The sequence below is a fragment of the Cololabis saira genome, chromosome 13 (genome assembly GCF_033807715.1).
Source record: "Cololabis saira isolate AMF1-May2022 chromosome 13, fColSai1.1, whole genome shotgun sequence".
In the NCBI taxonomy this organism is placed as follows: Eukaryota; Metazoa; Chordata; class Actinopteri; order Beloniformes; family Belonidae; genus Cololabis; species Cololabis saira.
In genome coordinates this window covers 41,813,494-41,837,533 of record NC_084599.1, presented here as the reverse complement: position 1 = coordinate 41,837,533, position 24,040 = coordinate 41,813,494, and positions in this window count along the sequence as shown.

The window sequence follows — 24,040 nt, the reverse complement described above, 5'->3', positions numbered from 1 at the left end:
ATTACTGTGCAACACCGGCTTCAACTATCGGCATCATTATCATTATTGTGTTCGTTTATTTTCTTGGCGCCATTTTCCGCCAGTTATTCACGTTTTAAACGCTGTGTTTGTCATCCGGTCTGATTGCACGTGGCGTGGCGAGGGCGCCGCCATCTTTAAATATCGCAGCCATCTTTGGCCGGCCACATGCAGCCACGTTGTTTTGAACCACAGAGGTGATTGTGTTTATTATTGTTTTCAATTTCCTTTCCTTCATGCAGCTTCATTTTCATTCTTGTAGTTTTTCTTGTTAGTTGATGGTTTTATGTTTTAAAATAGTGTGCCATCAGGATTTATTCAATGGTGTCGCCTTTCCATCTGTTTGACACCTGGATGTGAATAAATGCTGATTGATTTTATTGAGAAGTTGTTTGTGTTTTATACAAATTCTGGTCACAATGGCTGTTTGACATTGACATTGAGCTAGAGCCGAACTGTAACGCCGTCAACCGTTATTCTGTAGTGATAATTGTAAGATTTACTACTCTGCAGAATAATATCTTTTTGAGACTGATTTCCGCTGTGAAAGTTATAATTTTTCCTGGAAAACCAGGTGGTGCCCCACGAGCATTAAATCATTTTGATAATTAAATTTGATAAATAGTCTACTTTATTAACTATTAATAATTGTTGAATAAAATGATTAATGACTCTTGATAACTGGAACAGCGGCCCCTATGTGGCACAACAATTATTTAACCCCCCTTGGACGGCTGGCCGAGGCGCCGGGCCAGGACAGGTATTTGCAGACGGCTCCGGGTAACATTTGAGTCTTAATCCAGTTTCGACAGATATTTGATGTTACAAAAACACCCCCACCCCATCCATTTTACTTTATTTTGTTGTGGGAGACCCTCTAATGGCGCTTTTCCACTAGTACCTACTCAGCCCGACTCGGTTTGGTTCTTTCCCACTAGGGGTCTAACGTGCCGAGTAGATACGGCTGAGTCGGGCTGTGATGTCATCACACTACAGGCCACCGATTGGTCGGGGGGTTGGAGTCAGACGTCTGAGTCAGGATGTGACATCAGAGAAAGAGACTCTGACGGCTTCTTGTTCATTTTATTCCACCAGCAACGGCAGCAGAAGTCTGTTTGGTGATCCAACTCTGAGGTGCAGATGTTCATAAACCTGGTGCTGAGGAGAGAATTAAAAAGGGATCTAGACGGGCGATAAGGAACGATCAGATCTACCAGGAGCTCTGACACTTCATAGCTGCTCACGGCTACCAATTTCGACTTTTTTCTCGACATTTCGACTTTTTTATCAAGATTGTACTTCAACATTAATCTTGACATTTCGACTTTTTTCTCGAAATTTTGACATTTTTTCTTCGAAATTGACTTTTTTTCCTCAATATTTTGACTTTTTTCTCAAAATTTTGACTTTTTTCTCAAACTTTTTTCTCAACATTTCTACTTTTTTCTCAAGATTGTACTTCAACATCAATCTTGACATTTCGCCCTTTTACTCGACATTGACTTTTTTCTCGACATTTCGACTATGCATAATGAAAAGTGCATAATGTGCATAATGACAAAAAAAATCTCCCCCCAGTTATAACTAATATAGAAACATGCAGCATGTGTTTCCTTCATTCTAAGGCTGATACAAGACTTTTCATTTTTTGCAGCTCCAGACACATTTTTTTTTTGTGTTTTTGGTCCAATATGGCTCTTTCAACATTTTGGGTTGCCGATCCCTGATTTAGGCAAACAAACCCCATCACCTCCAATAAGGTGATAATCTGATTGATAATCTGATTGATAATCTGATTGATAATCCTGCCTCCCTCGGGAAATTTTTGGGGCTTGTCCAACTGAGCCATACCCAGGGTTTGCTGGAGAGACTGTATTTCTTGACCATGCAAAGATGGATTTTACTTATTTATGGTCACAGAAAGTCAACAAAACTGTTTTCCTCATTTTGTTTTAATTATCTGGAAGGTTGAGCTATAGACAAACGTTGGGATATACTAATGTAATTTACTCGTGCATGGACAAGGCCTCTGCAAACTTAGCCTTACATAGTTACTTCCTGTTGTTTTTTGTGTGTTTTTTTTCTTCTCCAAATCATTTGCTGTATTTAACTGGGAGACTTTTACGTTAAGTGGCTCAGGGGGAAACCCTGCCCATTACAAGCGGAAATTTGATAATTGGTATAAGAGCTGGACTTTGGCTGTTTACCAAATGCCTCTTTGGATCAATAATGCACACCCTAAATTGAAACTCCCTCAGTGTAAGCTGGCAAATGAGTTTGCAGTCTAATGACAGTTGAATACAAGGTTACATTTCAGTGGCTACAAAGCCACATGAAAGCGAATGGAACACAAATCCCCCGCTTAACTAATCCAGCTCTTCGTTTGAATGGAGGACTTTTATGCTGATTTCACAGAAAGTTATACACAGCAAACAAAACAGCCTCTTCACTTTGCTGGGGTCAAATTTTGGTTTGGATGTTCCCAATTTAGCTTGTAAGCCAGACTGTAATTATTCCAAAGTGTCATCTTCACAGATTCCCTTTTATTTTATTTTTTCTTTCACCTGAGATAATTTATTTCCATGTGTCTTCTGCAACACCAACCAACTATAAGTCATTTCTCACCACATCCAGACATGTCTCCTTAGGTATTTCCCTTTTCTCTCCAGCCTGACAGCCCCAACTCCACACTCCATCTGAAATATTAACTTATATAGATCCAAAGCATCTTAATCAAGCCTCTCATATGTTTACGTGCATAAACAAGACATAACCCTAACCCCAAATTTTACAAAGTAAATTTAAACAACATATTCTACACTACACTCTACCAAATTCATTGAGGTTAAACAGAAAACTTTAAAAGACATCTATATTCAGACAAAATGAATTCTGTAAATGGATGGAAAGATGGATCAGTGTGTGATATTTAGATTTTTTGATCCACATTCCAAAACAAGTTGACTTTAGTAAAAAAAAACACAGACACAAAATTTTGCATTCTAAAATGAATAAGCGTCACTAAAATGACACTTATAAAGGACTATATTTGAAACCAAACCATTTAATTGTGACAACCGGAGACAGCTCCGAGGCCGGGCAGACCGGCGAGACTGCTCGGGGGGACGTCCCCGAGGCCTAGGCCTGGGTCTTGGCGTGGGGCCTGGACGACTTGGCGCGGGGCTTGGCGCGGGGATTGGCTGGGGAACTTGACGTGGCTGGGAACCCAGGATACGTGGAGCTGGCTGAGGGGGAGCCCGGGTTCGGGGAACTGGCTAGCTGGGGCTGGCGACGATGCCGTCGTTGCTCCAGAGCCTGGATGCTCCGGGGCCCACCTAGAGCCAGGCGTGTTCCTCCTGAAGGGCGAACCAGGTTCCTGCCAACAGGGCCTAGCCTTTCTGGCTTCCTGGAGGAAGAACCTCCACCAGTCCAGAGTCTCTCTCGCTGGGTCCATGCTGATCGGTCCGTTCTATCAGGCTGGAGAGGTGAGGACCCAGATGCAGGAGAGAGAGAGGGGCCGGAGACAGGAGTTTGCAACAAAAAAGGGTTTATTCCAAAAAGGCAAGGACCAAAAACAAAAGCGCTGCTTGGCAGGATCAAAAACTAACACAGGAACAGGGATCAAAACTGGAGCAAAAACAGGAAACATGGAGGGAAGCACAGTACGGACCGACGGGGAACAAGGGAATGACAAGACCAAATATACTCAGGGGATAACGAGACACGACGAGACACAGGTGCAGACAATCAGGGCAGATGGGACACAGGCGGGGCAAAACAGAAACTCAAAGACTGGGGGGGAAGTGTCAAACCCTGACACTTTGAAGGTTTTAAAAACTTAACTAAGGCACACGAATGGATGGTGTTTTCAATCTTTACAATGTGAGGGGTATGTGCAAAAAACTAAATATTAGTGTTTGATGGGTCAAAAGCCGTGACAAATGATTGAATGCAACAGTTTTCATATGAAAGCTCTGCAGGATTTCAGAATGTTTTAACTTACTTCAGAATTCAGCTATGTTAAAAATGTTATTTGTTTGCGCTGAAGACGGACAACCGTCTTCATTCAACACACAAACGTAGCAAAGGAGAGTTTAACCTCCTCCGGCAACATCAACAACAGCATTCCATGCCCAGTTTTCTAAATGCTCTGAATGCACCATTCAAGTATTTGCTGTGTACTTTATACACGTATGCACTCAAATAGCAAGTATTTAATTTGGAAAATAACCTTCAGGTTTGACTGCAGCAGGAACACCAGTTCTGTATTTCCTGTCTTACATGTTTCAGCAGGTAAGCAATTAACTGAAATAATTATCAAGTAAAATAAGTAATGTGATCTCACTGGATCTTCAAAGGCAGACCGGACAAAGTAAATACCTTCATCAAAGCCTTTAGAAAAACTGTTTTAGCCTCAGAAAGAAACTACTCAAGGGAAATGTCGTAGCACATAAAAGGATCAATATGTACTCGTTGCCAGAGTTTATTTTCAAAGTTGCAACAGTCCTGTGACAAAGTGAGGGAGCTGTCACTACTTGTCACTTCGCCACATCATATTTCTTCATGCGTCTTTGCTTAGTGGTCGGCAGATACAGACTATCCCGGGTTTGTTTGTTTTTGCTTTCCATTTAAGTGAAGTTAATCTAAATAACCATCTGCATAAATCAAGACACGGACCAGTATTCAAAGATTTAGTTGTATTTATTTGGTTAAAGCTGTTACTGTAATAATAGTACTCACCGTACTTCCCTTCTGGTCCAGGATCAAAAGGAGGACGAGCCGACCACTTCCTGTATTTATAGGGTTTTTTCCTAATTAGTGAGGTCATGGGCAGGGGTTAAGTATGTGGGGGGTATTTATTTTATCGGAGTGACTATTTGCACCAGAGTACAAATAGCGAGCCCCCATTAGCTGAGCTATTCACACCATGTTGACATATGAAAACAAATGCTTTGCCCGTGCACATGTGCATACGGAACAGTATTAGGGCCAAGCAAGAGAAAAAAAATTTGAGAGTGGAAGATTTTTTTTTATTGTGCACTTCCAGAAAAAAGACGAAATGTCGAGAAAAAAGTGGAAATGTCGAGAAAAAAGTCGAAATGTCGAGATTGTTGAAATACAATTTCGAGGAAAAAAGTCGAAATTTCGTGAATAAAGTCGAAATTTCGCCTTTTTTTTTTTCAACATTTCGACTTTTTCTTCGACATTTCGACTTTTTTCTTGAAATTATACTTCAACATTAATCTCAACTTTTTTCTCGACATTTTGACTTTTTTCTTAAAATGTCGACATTTTTCTCAACATTTCGACTTTTTTATCAACATTTCAACTTTTTTTCCTCAACATTTCGACTTTATTCACGAAATTTTGACTTTTTTCTCAACATTTTGACTTTTTTCTCGAAATGGTACTTCAACATCAATCTCGACATTTCAACTTTTTTCTCGAAGTGCATAATGAAAAAAAAACTTTTCATTCATTCATTCATTATCTTACCCGCTTTATCCCTTGCGGGGTCACGGGGGTCTGCTGGAGCCTATCCCAGCTTATTTTAGGTGAGAGGCAGGGGTTACACCCTGGACAGGTAACCAGTCCATCGCAGGGCCACATATAGACACACAAACCATGCTCATAATCACACTCACGCTCACACCTACGGGCAATTTAGAATCACCGATTAACCTAAATATGCATGTTTTTGGACTGTGGGAGGAAACCCACGCAAGCACGGGGAGAACATGCAAACTCCACACAGAAAGGCCCCTGCCGGGCCTGGGAGTCGAACCGGGGACCTTCTTGCTGTGAGGCAACAGTGCTAACCACTAAGCCACCGTGCTGCCCGAAAAAAAAAAAAAAAAAAAAAAAAAAAAAAAAAAAAACTTACCCCTCTAAAATATTATTTTTATTTTTCTCCTTCTGGCCCTAATGCTCTTCTGTATGTGCACCACTATAAAATTGGAACCATGTCAAACAATAGAGCAAGGCAAATGTCTGCTCTCACACTTTTGTATGAACAATTTTTGCTCTTACTGTATAATAATAATAATCTCACTCACTCATCTTCTCCCGCTTTTCCGTTACCGGGTCGCGGGGGCAGCAGCCTCAGCAGGGATGCCCAGACTTCCCTCACCCCAGACACTTCCTCCAGCTCCTCCGGGGGGAGTCCGAGGCGTTCCCAGGCCAGCCGAGAGACGTAGTCTCTCCAGCGTGTCCTGGGTCTTCCCCGGGGTCTCCTCCCGGTGGGACATGCCTGGAACACCTCCCTAGGGAGGCGTCCAGGAGGCATCCGGTACAGATGCCCAAGCCACCTCAGCTGACTCCTCTCAATGTGGAGGAGTAGCGGCTCGACTCCGAGCTCCTCCCGGGTGGCCGAACTCCTCACCCTATCTCTAAGGGAGCGTCCAGCCACCCTGCGGAGGAAACTCATCTCGGCCGCTTGTATCCGCGATCTTGTCCTTTCGGTCACTACCCAAAGTTCATGACCATAGGTGAGGGTAGGGGCGTAGATTGACCGGTAAATCGAGAGCTTCGCCTTTCGACTCAGCTCCCTCTTCACCACGATGGTCCAGTACATCGACCGCATTACTGCGGACGCTGCACCGATCCGCCTGTCAATCTCACGCTCCATTGTTCCCTCACTCGTGAACAAGATCCCGAGATACTTGAACTCCTCCACCTGAGGCAGGACTTCTCCACCCACCCGGAGAAGGCATGCCACCCTTTTCCGGTCGAGAACCATGGCCTCGGTCTTGGAGGTGCTGATTCTCATCCCTGCCGCGTCGCACTCGGCCGCAAACCGCCCCAGCACATGCTGGAGGTCCCGGTCTGATGAAGCCAACAGGACAACATCATCTGCAAAAAGCAGAGATGAAATCCTGAGGTTCCCAAACCGGATCCCCTCCGGCCCCTGGCTGCGCCTAGAAATCCTGTCCATAAAAATTATGAACAGGACCGGTGACAAAGGGCAGCCCTGCCGGAGTCCAACATGCACCGGGAACAAGTCTGACTTACTGCCGGCAATGCGAACCAGACTCCTGCTTCGATCATACAGAGACCGGACAGCCCTTAGTAGAGGGCCCCGGACTCCATACTCACTCAGCACCCCCCACAGAATGGCACGAGGGACACGGTCAAATGCCTTCTCCAGATCCACAAAACACATGTAGACTGGTTGGGCAAATTCCCATGAACCCTCGAGCACCCTGCGGAGGGTATAGAGCTGGTCCAGTGTTCCACGACCGGGACGAAAACCGCATTGTTCCTCCTGAATCCGAGGTTCGACTATCGGCCGTAATCTCCTCTCCAGTACCCTGGCGTAGACTTTCCCCGGGAGGCTGAGAAGTGTGATCCCCCTGTAGTTGGAACACACTCTCCGGTCCCCCTTTTTAAACAGAGGGACCACCACCCCGGTTTGCCACCCCAGCGGTACTGTCCCCTTCCTCCATGCAATGTCGCAGAGGCGTGTCAACCAAGACAGCCCTACGACATCCAGAGACTTGAGGTACTCAGGGCGAATCTCATCCACCCCCGGTGCCCGGCCACCGAGGAGCTTACGAACCACCTCGGTGACCTCGGCTTGGGTGATGGATGAACACGCCTCCGAGCCCCAACCCTCTGCTTCCTCAGTGGAAGGCATGTCAGTCGGGTTAAGGAGATCCTCAAAGTATTCCTTCCACCGTCCGACAATGTCCCCAGTCGAGGTCAACAGCTCCCCACCAGCACCATAAATGGTGCCGGCAGAGTACTGCTTCCCCCTTCTGAGGCGCCGAACGGTCCTCCAGAATTTCCTCGAGGCCGACCGAAAGTCCTCCTCCATGGCCTCCCCGAACTCCTCCCAGACCCGAGTTTTTGCCTCCAAGACTGCCCGAGCCGCGGCCCGCTTGGCCTGCCGGTACCTATCTACTGCGTCAGGAGTCCCACCGGCCAACATAGCCCGGTAGGACTCCTTCTTCAGTCTGACGGCATCCTGTACTTCCGGTGTCCACCACCGGGTTCTAGGATTGCCGCCACGACAGGCACCGGAGACCTTGCGTCCACAGCTTCGAGCCGCCGCGTCGACAATGGAGGCAGAGAACATGGTCCACTCGGACTCGATGTCCCCCGCCTCCCCCGGGATCCGAGAGAAGCTCTCCCGGAGGTGGGAGTTGAAGATGTCCCTGACAGAGGGCTCAGCCAGACGTTCCCAACAGACCCTCACAATCCGTTTGGGTCTGCCCGGTCTGTCCAACCCCCTCCTCCGCCAGCGCATCCAACTCACCACCAGGTGGTGATCAGTTGACAGCTCAGCCCCTCTCTTCACCCGAGTGTCCAAGACATGCGGCCGAAGGCCAGATGAAACGACAACAAAGTCGATCATTGACCTCCGGCCTAGGGTGTCCTGGTGCCACGTGCACTGATGGACACCCTTATGCCTGAACATGGTGTTCGTGATGGACAAACTGCGACTCGCACAGAAGTCCAACAACAAAACACCACTCGGGTTCAGATCGGGGAGGCCGTTCCTCCCAATCACGCCTCTCCAGGTATCACTGTCATTGCCCACGTGAGCGTTGAAGTCCCCCAGTAGAACAATGGAGTCCCCAGTTGGAGCACTATCAAGTACTCCTCCCAGGGACTCCAAGAAGGCCGGGTACTCCCCACTGCTGTTCGGCCCGTAGGCACAAACAACAGTGAGAGACCTATCCCCGACCCGAAGGCGCAGGGAAGCGACCCTCTCGTTCACCGGGGTGAACTCCAACACATGGCGGCTGAGCCGGGGGGCTACAACCAAGCCCACACCAGCCCGCCGCCTCTCACCCTGGGCAACTCCAGAGTAGTGGAGGGTCCAGCCCCCTTCAAGGAGCTGGGTTCCAGAGCCCAAGCTATGTGTGGAGGTGAGCCCGACTATCTCTAGCCGGTATCTCTCAACCTCACGCACAAGCTCCGGCTCCTTCCCCCCCAGCGAGGTGACATTCCATGTCCCCACTGTGAGGGTTGATGTCCAGGGATTGGGTCGTCGAGGCACCCCGCCACGACTGCTACCCAGCCCACAATGCACCGGCCTGCCATGGTCCTTCCTGCGGGTGGTGGGCCTACTGGAAGGCGGACCCGCGTCGCCGTTTCGGGCTGAGCCCGGCCGGGTCCCACGGGCAAAGACCCGGCCACCAGGCGCTCGCCTACGAGCCCCGACCCCAGGCCTGGCTCCAGGGCGGGGCCCCGGTGACGCCGATCCGGGCGACGTAACGGTCCTTTGATCTTTCTTCACCATGACAAGCTTTGGAACCGCTCTTAGTCTGGCCCGTCACCCAGGACCTGTTTGCCATGGGAGTCCCTACCAGGGGCGAAAGTGCCCCCGACAACATAGCTCCTAGGATCACTCGGGCACACAAACCCCTCCACCACAGTAAGGTGGCGGTTCAAGGAGGGGTAATAATAATAATAATAAAATAAAATGTATTATAATAATAATAATAATACATTTTATTTATATAGCGCTTGTAAGATATTTTGAAGAGATTAAAGTTTATCAAAAGTGGTGTGAATACCTGTCAATCACTGTTGAGCTGCTTGTAGGTTTGAAGCCATTCCATGTGAAATAACATTGGGTATTTAACCTACAATAGCATACATTGATATTGGTAGCAGGGTGTAAATAGCCTACGCATCAGTACTTGCACCCGGGTGTAAATAGCCTAAGCCGTATTTTATTGCAACATGCACCATGTGAAAATAAATATCCTTCATTTGTAAAGAGTTAAAAAGAATTAAACCAATGAGATGGAAGAACTAATGGTGCTTTTCCACTAGTACCTACTCAGCCCGACTAGGTTTGGTTCTTTTCCAGGGGCGCAGGCCAGCACGCAGCTCCTGAGGCTCCGGCCTGCAAATATGCACAAAAGAAAAAAAAAAAAGGGGGCCAGCACAAGAAACTACAGGAACGATGGACAAAAATGATGGCTATGAGATACTTAAAATAAAAATGGAAATGGAGAAGAGAGGAAGGGAAGAGGAGAGGAGAAGAAGGGTGAGAGGCACCGCCCAGCGGATCATGTCGGTGCCCCCCTGCAGCATAGGCCTATAGCAGCATATCTACCACCAAGCTATATTTGAGACTAACTATTATAGTTTTGTTCTATAGCTGCAACTACGACTACTGACTATAACACACTAGAGTTTACACTACCTAGAGATTTACCAACACCAGCTAGAGGTTTACTAAACACTAACTATAGGCTTTACTAAACAGAAAGGTTTTAAGTTTAGTTTTAAAGGTGGAGGTGGTGTCAGCCTCCTTAACCCAGATTGGAAGTTGGTTCCATAGTAATGGTGCCTGACAGCAGAACGCCCGCCCTCCAAATCTACATTTGGATACTCTAGGAACTACGAGTAAACCTGCACTCTGAGAACGGAGAGCTCTGCCAGGAACATAAGGCACTATCAGGTCTTGCAAATATTGTGGAGCTAAGCCGTTTTGGGCTTTATAGGCAAGTAATAAAATTTTAAATTGGGATTTTATAGGTAGCCAATGGAGCAACGCTAACACTGGAGAGACGTGGTCTCTCCTGCTGATTCCTGTCAGTACTCGTGCTGCTGCATTTTGGATCAGCTGGAGCCTATTCAGCAAATTACTTGGACATCCTGCTAATAACACATTACAGTAATCTAGCCTAGAAGATACAAACGCATGAACTAGTTTTTCTATTATGGCGGATTACTGAAATGCAGCAGTAAATAAAAAGGTTTTCAAACTCGACTTGAAGCAACTGAGAGTTTCAGCACAGCCCTGATGCATTCTGGGAGTTTGTTCCACAGGTGGCGAGCATAAAAGCTGAACGTTGCCTCACTGTGTTTGGTTCTAACTCAGGGTCACGCCCACTTTCTGTACCCAGACGACCTGAGATCTTTAGGAAATGCAACTTGATGATGGTTAGTTGGGTGGGACATCTCAAGAAAACCACGTCTGCAATCAAGACCCATCCTGCACGACATGACCAAATCACACTTTTGAGGGAAGCCACTTTTTACAAAAGTGACAAATGTCAAAATATTTGAATAAGTCAGGAAGCAAAAATTGTAGCAACTTGGAAAAAACAAATTCCACTGGAGTTTTGGGCATCAAAAAAGAAGAAAAAAAACTGCTTTAAAGATATCAAATAGCGATTCATTCTTGTGAAGCTTCTTCTTTCTTTCTCCTCTTCATTTTTTACAATGATGGAAGAGAAGAACTAAAGCAAACTTTTTGTTTTCTTTAGAATCTGAAGTCCTGCTTCTTGTGTGTGTTTTCTCCAGTGAATAGTTTACCACCACTCACTTTTGTAAGATTTAATCTATCATGGGATCAATATCTAAGTTTTTTGCCAAGCAACTTATAGTTTAATCAAGGTATCACAAATATGGGTATCAATATCATCTTTGACACATCATGTATATACTTCTCCATCAAAGCTGAGTCCCTTCAAATCTTCATATCACCCTGGATGTAATTCAGAAAAATTTCCCTCTTGTAAACCTTGAATATCAGTATCTAATCGGGGGAACCGTTCATGTGTTGCTTCACCACATCCTAACTTTGGGTATCGACAGAATGAGCTAAGTAAGCTTGATGGGATTTTCCTTTTTCTAACACTTTGCAGCATCAAAGCCAGCATATTGCTGTAAGGATTTATCCACCTTAAATTGTTCAATTGGTGGAATTAATCTAACGTTGCTACAGGCCAAACATTTAGTGGAAATTGTCTGGTTTAGATTTGCACCATTGATCTCGGATTTCACCCTGAGAAACAAAAAGGGTTTGAATCACAGCACTTTGAATCACCTTTTTGTTGAAATGTGCTTTAGAAATAATCATGCCTTGCCTTGCCTCTTACTCTTATTTATTTAATTATTGTCCTTAGTGTTTTTTCTGTCTTCCACCGTAGTTTTGTGTCTTTCACTTTCTAGTCCTCCCACTCTAATTTTAACCCAATTCTAACTTAAAGGCGACCTATTATGGCATCTAATACCTATTTTAAACAGGCCTTGAATGTCTTGAAAACAAGCTTTAGGTTTTTTTTTTGCTAAATAAATTAGAAATTCAGTCTCTAAACCAGTGGTTCTTAACCTGGGTTCGATCGAACCCTAGGGGTTCGGTGAGTCGGTCTCAGGGGTTCGGTGGAGCCTCCGCCGCAGAGGTCCACCCCTCAGTCTAGTCGGCAGTTACCTGAACTGATCACGTGAAACATGTATCTGATGGGTGAGGAGCTGGATGGTCCAAAACTATTTTATTTGCTAAATTGATCCAACGAAAAATAATTAAAAACCGTGCTTATTAATCACAAAACACAGGTTAATCATCATGACCAAATCCGCTCTGACCCGGTGTCAGTGATCAGCGCAGACAGACTGCAGCTTCGCCTGAATTATGGTTCCACGTTAAATCGACGGCGTAGGGTCGCGGTGCGTTGTGCGTCGCCGCGTACCCTACGCCGTCGGTTCTACGTTGGTGTGACGCGGAACCATAAATCAGCCTAGGCGGATTTATGGTTCCCGGGAGCAAGGGATCGCTCGCGGTTGATGTTGATCCGCGGACCAAACTTGTTAAGGAGCATCAAACTCACTCTTATCTACGCGGAAATAACGCTAAAATATAAAGCAGGTGTCCCAAAGTGTGATTTATGGTGAAATAGGAAACTGAAGATGTGCAGCTATATGAGTTGGCTGTTCCCACTGTTCCCTCCAGTTCTGCAGCGCAGCTTTAGCCCCGCCCCCTGCAGGCGTCAACAGTACCTGCCGCTTTCAGTGTGAATCCGCCAAGCGGCGAGATGCTGGCGTCGGGACGCCCGTGACGCTTTCAGTGTGAACGCAGGGTTAGTGGGCACAGTAATTGAAACCGTCCTGCTCTGGGATTTCCTACCGGTCCGCTTTGAGGTCGCTGGTTTATGCAGCAGAGTGAGACCTCCCTATCAGGCCGCTTAATTCATTTCGTGCACCAGTAAAAAAAAAAATCATATTTTATTTTTTACTAAAGAAGGGTTCGGTGAATGAGCATATGAAACTGGTGGGGTTCGGTGCCTCCAATAAGGTTAAGAACCACTGCTCTAAACCATGTCTTTATCTTCCCATTCTCTAACCTCATTATCTATGCAGGATTATGAGTGGGCGGGGCTATGATAATGAGGCTCTGTGCTGATTGGCTGCCTGAATGACGCGTAGAAATTGGCGGAAGCTCCGGCCGGCGGACGTAGACGCCCCATGGAGCTGAGAAAGGCGCTTTATGAAAATAAGTCCATTTACTTGTATTAGTTTACAGCGCAGTCTTGCCACATCCAATATGGCGGCGTCGTTGACGTATCGCAGCAGCGGGCAAAACCACTCGATGCGGCGTATATATGTCTATGGTTGTTCCGGCTAGAGTTAGTTGCGGGCGTGGGTTCAGGCATCGGAGGCCAACCGATGTAAATCGCTCCTGTCGTTACGTAACGACAGGAGCAGAATCTTATTGGCTCGTAGATCCACATCACACTGGACGATCATCCGGGCGGCTGTACAGACACTGCAGAATTTGGTTGCTTTCCTCCTTCTCTGAGTTGGCAGGTTGAGGGGAGACCCCTTTATATATGTTAAAGCAAGAAAAAACCTGTTTTTCATAATAGGTCTCCTTTAATTCAGCCTTGCTTAACCAGCCCGGCCAGAAGGTTGCTGGGTCGACTCCCTGGCCCGGCATGAGTCTGTGTGGAGTTGGCATGTTCTCCTCAAGCTTGCATGGGTTCCATTCCATCCGGTACTCTGACATCCTCCATGGTCCAAAAACATGCATGTTGGGTTGATTGACTGGTGACCTGTCCAGGGTGTGTGGCCTTGCCTTTCACCTGTAATGATCCGGGACGGGCTCCAGCAGAACCCTGGGATCCTGCACAGGATTAAGCAGGAATACAAAATTGACGGATGGATGGATGGATGAACCAGCCCTCCATAATTTCACCAATCTTTTATCTCTGCGGTAGAGCTTATTGTACTCACAGTTCTACAGAGTCCAAATCAAGTGGTGACAGAAATAATTTGATGGTTAATTTGCCAACAAAAGAACTGCAGCTTCTTTCTGGGTAAAAATGTGCTCACTTTTCAGCTAAAATAGTCCCATGGGATCTTTGACCGTAATCGAAAAAGAAAAGACACCGTATGAGGTCATCTTTTATTTATTTATTTTCAATTTAATTCAATGTTTTAAGCTTTTATGGCTCCAGTGGCCTTTACTGACATTGGGGAGACGCATTTGTTGCAACATTCAGGCCAGGACCCGAACCTGGGCTGCCTGACAGTTCAAGAGTGTTCAATTATCTACATTAAATACTTATTGGAAAGGAAAAATCTTCAGAAGTCCCTTAAGAGGCCGGTATTAATGCTGCCCACAGTCCATCCTTCGGATGGAATTATATGAATAAAATGAAAGGTGGTCAAAAGCTTTTAATGTTGTAGGAAGAATCCTCAGAGTTACAAATTCCATCTCATCTTATAATCCTTGCTGAATAATCACTTACTGAATAATAATGAGGCTTGCCACTTCATAAGTTCGGATAATGTCTTCTTGGTCTGCTAAGCAATACCCATCCACATCGAGAAAACTCTTTCCCACGCAATCGGTCGTTCACAGCCATCTCCTCTGGTGTAAAATGCAGTGCGCCGTGGGGGGGTTGAGCGTTCTGCAATGACCCATTCAGGAGCGTCCAAGAAAAACGAATTATAGCAACCAAGATGGTGGAAGACACAGGCGTAAATGGCGGTGCGACTGCACTGGGGCCCATGAAGGAGGGAGGAAAAAAAAGGTTTTTTACCTTAATTCCACCTTAATAGGCTACCTGTCAGTCATGTTAAGTGCATGATGACGCGATGATGTGACGTGAGTTTTCAGCAAGTAAAAAAAAGAAATTAAAGCTAGCAGCAGTGATGAACGGTCCTCCTGCAGTGGAACCTTGTATGACTTGATATAGATTCTTCAGGCCTGGACATTTAGCGGATGACACCGCCCACGACTCTTTATATCAAACTATTCAAAAGTTATGGCAGAAAGTTGGAACTATCAGATATCCACCAATCAGATGAAGGGGCGGGGCTAATTTGCCCCCAATTATGTTCAAGGACTCAAAACCATGTCCGATGACACAGGATGAAGACGCACATTTTGATGTATAACACACCTGGGTGAACGTTACGGTTCGGGCGAAGAAGCAGCCGAGGAAATGGCATAAATTGCGCCAAAATTACACGATTAATTCAAAATGGACGACTTCCTGTTTGGTTTCGGCCATGGCTCCAAGAGACTTTTCTTTAAGTTGCGAAATGATGCATGGTGTGTACCGATTTTTGTGCATGTATGTCAAACCGTATAGTGGGGCTTGAGGCACAAAGTTTTTTCTGTCTGAACCAATCAGATGAAGGGTGAGCGCGCTTTTTGGCGTCTATCGTCGCCATGGTAACGCATAGCCCGAACCGTAATGTGCACCCAGGTGTGTTATACATCAAAATGTTCGTCTCGATCATGCAACGATGCACATTACTTTTCTCAGTCAAAACCGTTACCCTGGTGACGCTAGACGCCAAAAAGCACGCCCACCCTTCATCTGATTGGTTCAGACAGAAAAAACTTTGTGCCTCAAGCCCCATAATACGGTTTGACATACATGCACAAAAATCGGTACACACCTGTGCCGACAGAAAGAAGGAAAGGAGTAAAGAAGGAAGGAAGGGAGAAAAGAGGAAGGGAGAAGGAAGGAGAGAGCAGGAGGAAAGAAGGAACAGGAGAATTAGGTGATTTTGACCCAAAGACAGTACAAGGGTTAAAGAAGCTCATTCATGCTTCATCTTAGCCTCGACTAATGTAATGTTATTGTCAGGAATAAAAAAAAAGATGATACAACTTCCACTCGTCCAGAACGCTGAACCAGGAAAACTGAACACATCGTTCCTGTTCAGAGATCCTGACATCGGCCTCCAGTTACCGGCAGAACTCAACAATCAATAAACATCATGGGGACAGAATACATTTAATCTTGTAGAATAAAGATCAAGTTGGGCTCTGAGATGCTTAAATAGATAGAACCAAACAGGAGAACATGGATTTAGCTACTATGCTGCACATAATGCAAGAAACTTCTTATTGATGTTAAATGTGCTTTAGTTCAGTTGAAAACTCTGCTATTCTCTCACGCCTTTCTTTAGTCTCACTTTACTGCAGTGTTTTTACTTATTTATTCTAAGTTTGGTTTTATTCCTTTTGCTGTCCGATATATATTTTTTTTATTTATCACAGGTTCTTTGTTTTGTGTTTTTTTTTTACTTCTTTTTATGTTTCTTTCATCTCTATTTCTCTGTAAAGCACTTCCAGTTGCCTTCCTGTTATAAAATGCCCCATACAAATAAAATTGTCTTCCGCAAACCCACATAGTTTGAATTAGAAGCACATTTTATCTTATTTTACTCTCATGCCTTCAGTTGACGTAACTAAAACTAATTAACTGTGATTTTTAAAAGTTTTTTTTTATTTTGATTAGTAATTCTTGAGCTTTTATTTATTTATTTGTACTTTTTAGTTTTATTGTTTTTTATTGGTGTATTAAGGATTGCAAAATCCTTAAAAAGAAGAGTTTTATGAAAGTGAATTTTTTGTAAGATTTAATGTACCATGGGATCAATATCTAAGTTTGCGAGTAAATTCGTACTCTTTTGCCAAACAACTTATAGTTTAGTCAAGGTATCACAAAGATGGGTATTAATATCATCTTTGACACATCATATACTTATTTTACTCTCATGCCTTCAGATGCCGATAACTAAAACTAACTAAAGCTGCAAGCAGCGATGAACGGGCCCTCGCACGTGCAATTTTCACCAATTATGGTCAAGGACTCAAAACTGAGTCCGATGACACCATCCATGACTCTTTATGTCAAACCATTCAAAAGTTATTGCAGATACGACATGATACGATTTTCATGCATGTACGTCAAACCGTATCGTGGGGCTTGAGGTACAGAGTTTTCTAGGGGGCGCTGTTGAGCCGTTAGGCCACGCCCATTAATGCAAACCATTAAATATCAAATATTTCGCCAGGCCTGGCTTGCGTGCAAAATTTGGTGACTTTTGGGGCACGTTTAGGGGGAAAAAAGGCCCTCCTTTCGTCAGAAAGATAAAAACAAACGAGAAAAATTCCTACAGATACAATAGTTCGCACTGTCAGTGCTCGGGCCCTAATTAACTGGGATTTTTAAAGGATTTTTTTTTTATTTTGATTGGTAATTCTTGAGCTTTTATTTATTTATTTGTACTCTTAATTGTATTGTTTTTTATTGGTATATTAAGGCTTGCAAAATCCTTAAAAAGAAGAGTTTTATGACACTTGGCATGTAGCGTGACGTAGCCTCGGCGAGACTCTCGGCTTCTGGCTCTCCACATTCCCCGCCAGTTCTGAAGGCCTGACAGTCTTATTAGAGCTGAAAGAGAAGCAATTCCACTTACCTCGGCTAAAGCTCGCTCATATTCCCCGACAGCTATGGCAGCTTGTCATGGCAGCTCGCTGACGAGAAACCTGCAACCCCCTCGTCTGACCGGCGCCGCCACGATCCGCCTCGCACTCCTCCTCTCCACCCAGTCCTTAAACTAGTACATTTCTATGTTTTCTTTTCTGACAGTAGAAATCAAGAACACGGCTAAAATAAAATAAGATGCATTCACCTCCTTGCACACAAGAAAAATTTAGAAATGCATCTGCAATCTTCCCACCTGTGGAAAAACACAAACTCGACTCACGGCGTCCCATTTCGCTGGCTGACACCACATGTGAAATTGATCAATACAAACTTGTCACCTCTTTCCATCAGAGGAGGAATGATGGAACGCCAGGCAACTCCGTGCAGAGAATTCTGCAGAGACAGTTATTATTTACTGGCATCATATTTGTTCGAAATTAGACAATAAAGCTTATGAAACATCATGTCCTAGCTTCAGATACAGGACTGTCTCAGAAAATGAGAATATTGTGATAAAGTCCTTTATTTTCTGTAATGCAAAAATGTCATACATTCTGGATTCATTACAAATCAACTGAAATATTGCAAGCCTTTTATTATTTTAATATTGCTGATCATGGATTACAGTTTAAGAAAACTCAAATATCCTATGTCAAAAAATTTGAATATTCTGGGAATCGTAATCTTAAACCGTAAGCCATAATCAGCAATATTAAAATAATAAAAGGCTTGCAATATTTCAGTTGATTTGTAATGAATCCAGAATGTATGACATTTTTGTTTTTTTAATTGCATTACAGAAAATAAAGAACTTTATCACAATATTCTAATTTTCTGAGACAGTCCTGTATATTTGTTCGAAATTAGACACTAAAGCTTATGAAACATAATGTCCTAGCTTCAGATAGTTGACTTTAAGTTTATCGAAGTTATAACAATATCAAACTTACAATTAAAACCAAAACCTGTAAATGTTAGTGTCACTTTTTATTCTTTTTTGGGCAAATAAACGAACATCATATAACCTTCCACCCGGTTTTTTTCGAGAGGGATGAAGCTAAACAAAAGAAAATGTGTGCAATTCAAAGTCCCCCTAGCTGCTTTTATAAGATTTGGAAGGTCAATGTTGTAATCTACAGTTTCTGTTGGGCTCTGATTTTCCTGAGCTCCTTTTTTTATGTTACGGTTAAAAGGGTTATATGTTCATTTTTAATTAAAAGATTACAGAATAAGGATTAAAACTGTTTTTTAATTTAAACTTTTACACATGCATGGGGTAACCTCCAAGATGTCACTTTGGTAGAGGATTCCCGTAGAAAAATACACGGAATGGTGGGAATCATATCATTGAGTGCGTTTATTTGGGAAGTTTAATTCCTCTTTAATTCAGAATTAAAATTAAATCGGATTTAAAATGATAAAAAATTACCATGTAAACACCTAATTTCTAATAAAAATGGCCATTCCGAATTAAACTTAATTCCGAAGTAAGTGGCTGGTTTATTCTGATTTTAAATCCGAATAGAATAATTCTGCGATCATATACACTCATTTCGCTTTAAATTAATTCCGGTCTTTCTGCGCTGCTCATTCCCTCGCCTGTCTGTTTGCGATGGCGCTTATATTCCGCGCTGGGCTTGTTTTCGAATAATTCATTCCGAATTAAAAAACATCATGTAACCGTGGCCAGTGAGTTTAGATGATCAAACTTAGCCAATCGCAGCCCTGAGAAGCACGAATGAAAACAAGTGAATAATAGTGTTAGGATTTCATGAAATTGTTGAAAGAGTTGGAAGGGTTTTTCTACAAGATTCTACACTGGTGGTTTTACTCTATATGCAAAGTTATCCCCTATTCAGGAGTTCAGCTATAGTTCAGCGGTTTTCTCTAGTCGCAGAGTCGGCCCCTGTTTATTGCTCCACTGTTTTCTCTATTTGCACGGTTTAGATATTTACTCTTCGTTAAGTGAAGCCACACAGACATATACACACACATAGCCACACAGGAATATACACACACATAGCCACACAGACATATACACACACACACACACATAGCCACACACACACATACACACACATAGCTACACAGGCATATACACACACATATAGTCCAGTCAATCTAACTCAAAAAAGGGCCCAACCCAGGAGAAATTGCAATAGTAATGTTTCATAGTTTTTATTGGTCCAAATACCCTCCTGCATCATATATTAAAAGTATACCTTCACAGATTTAGTGGAACATACTTTTTTTTTCAATGTCAAAAGCAACATTTCAACATGTTAAAGTGACCTGGTCTGGGTAAGATTTCTGTTAACATAGAAGGGTCTTTGTACACCTATTTGACATGTGTAGTGTATTTTCCTAAGTTTTTGGGGTGTATCTCTCCAATAATACTAATACCAATATAATAATTTTCAGACCCTGTTCTAATATCATATACCTCATATACCCTTTTGGGTATTACTAGCCCAACACCTAATTTTTTTTTTACAAAATTTACACTCAAAGTTTGTGCTAGACTGCTCCAATGGTTGTATCTGCATCTAAAATAGGTGTATCTGCATCTAAGATTGTTTCTGAGAGATATGTTTAGTGTCTACCATGACATGACCCCCCACTGACCCCCATCAGTGGCACACGACGCGCGGGCAGGGTGCGTGTGTGTGAATCAGACTGTCGTTGGGGGCTGACCTCCTGTAAGTCAGACATTTCTTTACTTCTACCACTCAGTACTATAAAACATATTTATAATCATCACCAGTTTTCATTTTTTACACTCTGGAAGCTGTCCTTGCTGCTTGGCAAATGCTCGAGGCCTGGATGGTCTGGAATGATGAAAATGCTCAACACCGGAGATCATCCTGGTCAGTCATCAGTCATCTTCCTACCCATGATTGACATGGATCCAGGAGATCTGACTTGCATTCATTCCACTCTCCAGTTCATTCATGATCACGCAACTCATTACCAGGTCACTCCAATTCTAACTTTTGATCAACCACTGTGGTGGAAAGCGATGACAAGCGATGACAATTTGTGAAAGTGAAGCACCTGGCACAATTGGTCATTTGATGTCAGGCTCTGGATTGGAAGAAATCCTTGAATTAGTGTATGCACCAAATACAGTGCCCAAAATGCTTGAAGGAAAATCAATTGCCAGGGCCATAAGAGGTCATTTCCTGGTTGATGGGGCACTGAACACCCTTCTGGCAGTCAAAACCTTTCAAGTAAACCTGCCCGCCCTGGCAAGCTACGCTGTTGGCTTGAAGGATGTGTCAGAGTTGACTGAAGATGGTACTATTGCTGATGAAAGTGAAGAAACACAAAATGTGACAACTCCAGATGAACCAGTTTCTGATCAGTCTGATGTAGGATCCACAGGCCATTCTAAAGATTTAGAAGGGGAACTAGCAGAAGCCTCAGATCTCTATGACAATGTTAAGGCTGCCACCACAACTATGACAAATGCAAGTGAACTACTAAAAAACATAGCCCGGCGTTTGGAGGCAACAATGGTAGATGACCGAACAGCAGCACTCTGGCTACAGTACATGGAAATGATCAATATTGTCCGTGCATTCATCAGATCAGAGAGAACTGGAAATTGGGATCAGCATCTTGATACCCTGACTGACATGATGCCATTCATGGCTGCCTCCGGACATAACTTGTATGTCAAGGAGAGCTGTACTTCATGTCTGAACCCAGGAAGTTGCCTTCGCCAAGACGCAGGTTTTTGAACAATTGGGCATGCAAGAGTTGTGTTGGGTGAGGATGTTAGCAACAACATCTTATTTGCACATGCCATGCTTGGCTGTGATACAACATCCAGAGTGTTTGGAGTTGGGAAAGGGGTATCTTTGCGTCTGAGTCAAGAAAACGACTCATTTAGAGTACAGGCCAGCATTTTTCAAAAACAATTTGCTACCAAAGATGAAATTTGCTGATGCAGGGGAAAGGGCAATGATGCTAATATACAAAGGTGGAGACAAAGATTCTCTTAATGACCTCAGGCTGAAACATTTCTACGCTAAGGTGACTGACAGCAAAACAGCTGTCCACCCTCGCAACTTGCCACCAACATCTTCCTCTGCCAGGTTTCACAGCTTCAGAGTGTACCATCAAGTCCAGGAATGGATGGGAAACTCACTACCACCGGAGGAATGGGGCTGGAAGATCCAAGATTCATTCCTCATTCCTGTCCATTCAGACCAGAACCCTGCTCCTCAATCGTTGTTGGAGCTTGTGCGCTGTAATTGCAAGTCAGGTTGTGGCACTATGCATTGCAAATGCCGTCGTCAAGGACTTGATTGCTCCCTAGCCTGTTCAGAGTGCAGAGGTGTGTGCGCGAATATGTCAGCACAACATTTGGATGAGGACATGGAGTAAATATTACATGTAGGCCTACAGTCAAGCTTGGTCTCATTTGGTTTCAGTCTGTGCTGATATGTATCATAGTTTTTATGGAAAAATATATTACTGAGACAAATTTGGATGGTGCAGAAGATTCAATGATAATAAATCGTTTATGACCTAATTTGATTGACTTTATTTGGATTCAAAAAAGGTAATTTTAGCTTAAGGGTACCCCCAAAGTGCACATATACATTCAGAACAGGTAATTTTTGATGGTTGTATGTGAAAAAACACCATAGAAAAACCAATGTGTAGACATAAATTATTTGAAAATAGCATATTCAGAAGTAGAGATGCATCACTTTTTTGTATGACGCTATGGCATGAAGGGCCCAAATTTCAACCCCTGAATTTACCTTGATCCACTAAGTATATAATGGTATACTTTTAATATAATATTTGGATGTCCCTAAGGATCACATAAAACCTTGAATGATTACTATTGCAATTTTCCCTGGGTCGAACCACAGATTGGCTGGACTAATAGCCACACAGACATATACACACATAGCCACACAGACATACACACACACACACACACACACACACACACACACACACACACACACACACACACACACACACACACACATAGCCACACAGACATATACACACACACACATAGCCACACAGACATATACACACACACACATAGCCACACAGGCATATACACACACATAGCCACACAGACATATACACACACACACATAGCCACACAGACATACACACACACACACACACACACACACACACATAGCCACACAGACATATGCATACACATACATACACACACACACACACACACACACACACACACACACACACACACACACACACACACACACACACACACACACACACACACACACACACACACACACACACACATATAGACAGATACACATTGGCTCGTTCACCTGCATGCTTGCTCTGTAGTTTTTGGGGTTAGTTAATCGCGGTAGCTTAGCTCAGATTATGATTGGATCTGGAAAGTGAAGACAATGGGGAGAAACAGATATTTTAACACTGATGGGTCTTATCTGTTATCTGGGTTGACATCCTAAGGAGGAAACAACGAACAGGGACACCGAAGGTCTGATATGTTTGGCAGATGAGGTTCACGTACAAAGAACACCTCCCTTTTTAGTATAAATATGACTGGATCCATGACCACCGTGTGCATTTTCTCTCCTACCTTTTTGGTTTGAGTAAAGTGAACCTCCGGCCGGGGAAGACATTGTGCATGATGTAATAAAAGCTTGTATTAACTTTGATTCTATTTCACTGGTTTTCTTATGGTGCACCAGACAAACGAACACTAGGGATCTTTCAATAGCCAGGAAAAGGAAGATCAGACAGGCGAGCAGGGATAGGTTGCAGCCATCTTGCTGGTGAAGAGCAAGTTCCCCCCCTTCCCCTCCTCGTCCTCCTCGCCCCGTCGACTGGGACCAGTGGAGACAGAAATCAGTCAGATGAAACTGATGCGGACATCAGGTGGAGGATCCACTTACAGCTTGTCTCGCCTGAGCTCCCTTTGACTGCCGGTGCACTCGGATACGCTGCCATGCCTCTGCAAGACAGTTCTATTTCTCCAGCCTCCTCGAGGTGTTCAGCGGTGACTAAACACTCCCCGATGACCTTATCAATGCTTTTATTATTTCAGCTGTGGAGCGGGAGGTTGGGGAGACAAGGTGGCAGGAACACATTCTCAGCTCGGAGAGATTTAGAGAGAATCCCATCTTCCCCCGCGGGGGTTTTGGTGCTCAGTCATTATGCAAAAAACCTTCAATTGCTTCTCTGAATCAAAACAAAGTGAACTGAGGGGCCTTTGATCATCCCGCCCAAGTTACCTTGATTTGAAGGTCATTCTTAACGTCTATATCCTTTGTTCTTTATCATTCAGGGCTTGTAAGCACTTTCTGTACTGGATGAATTATCACACTGGGCTTACTGAAACGACACAAACCCCCCAGAGGTGTGTACATGTGGATTTATTTCTGTTAAGTCGACGAAGCGTCACAGTTCGACTTTTCTGTCATCTCACAGGGATCTGCAGAATCTGGCTGGTGCTGGGGAACAGTCTGTGTTACCGTTTGTTAATCCTGGTGCTTTCTGCGGGTCAA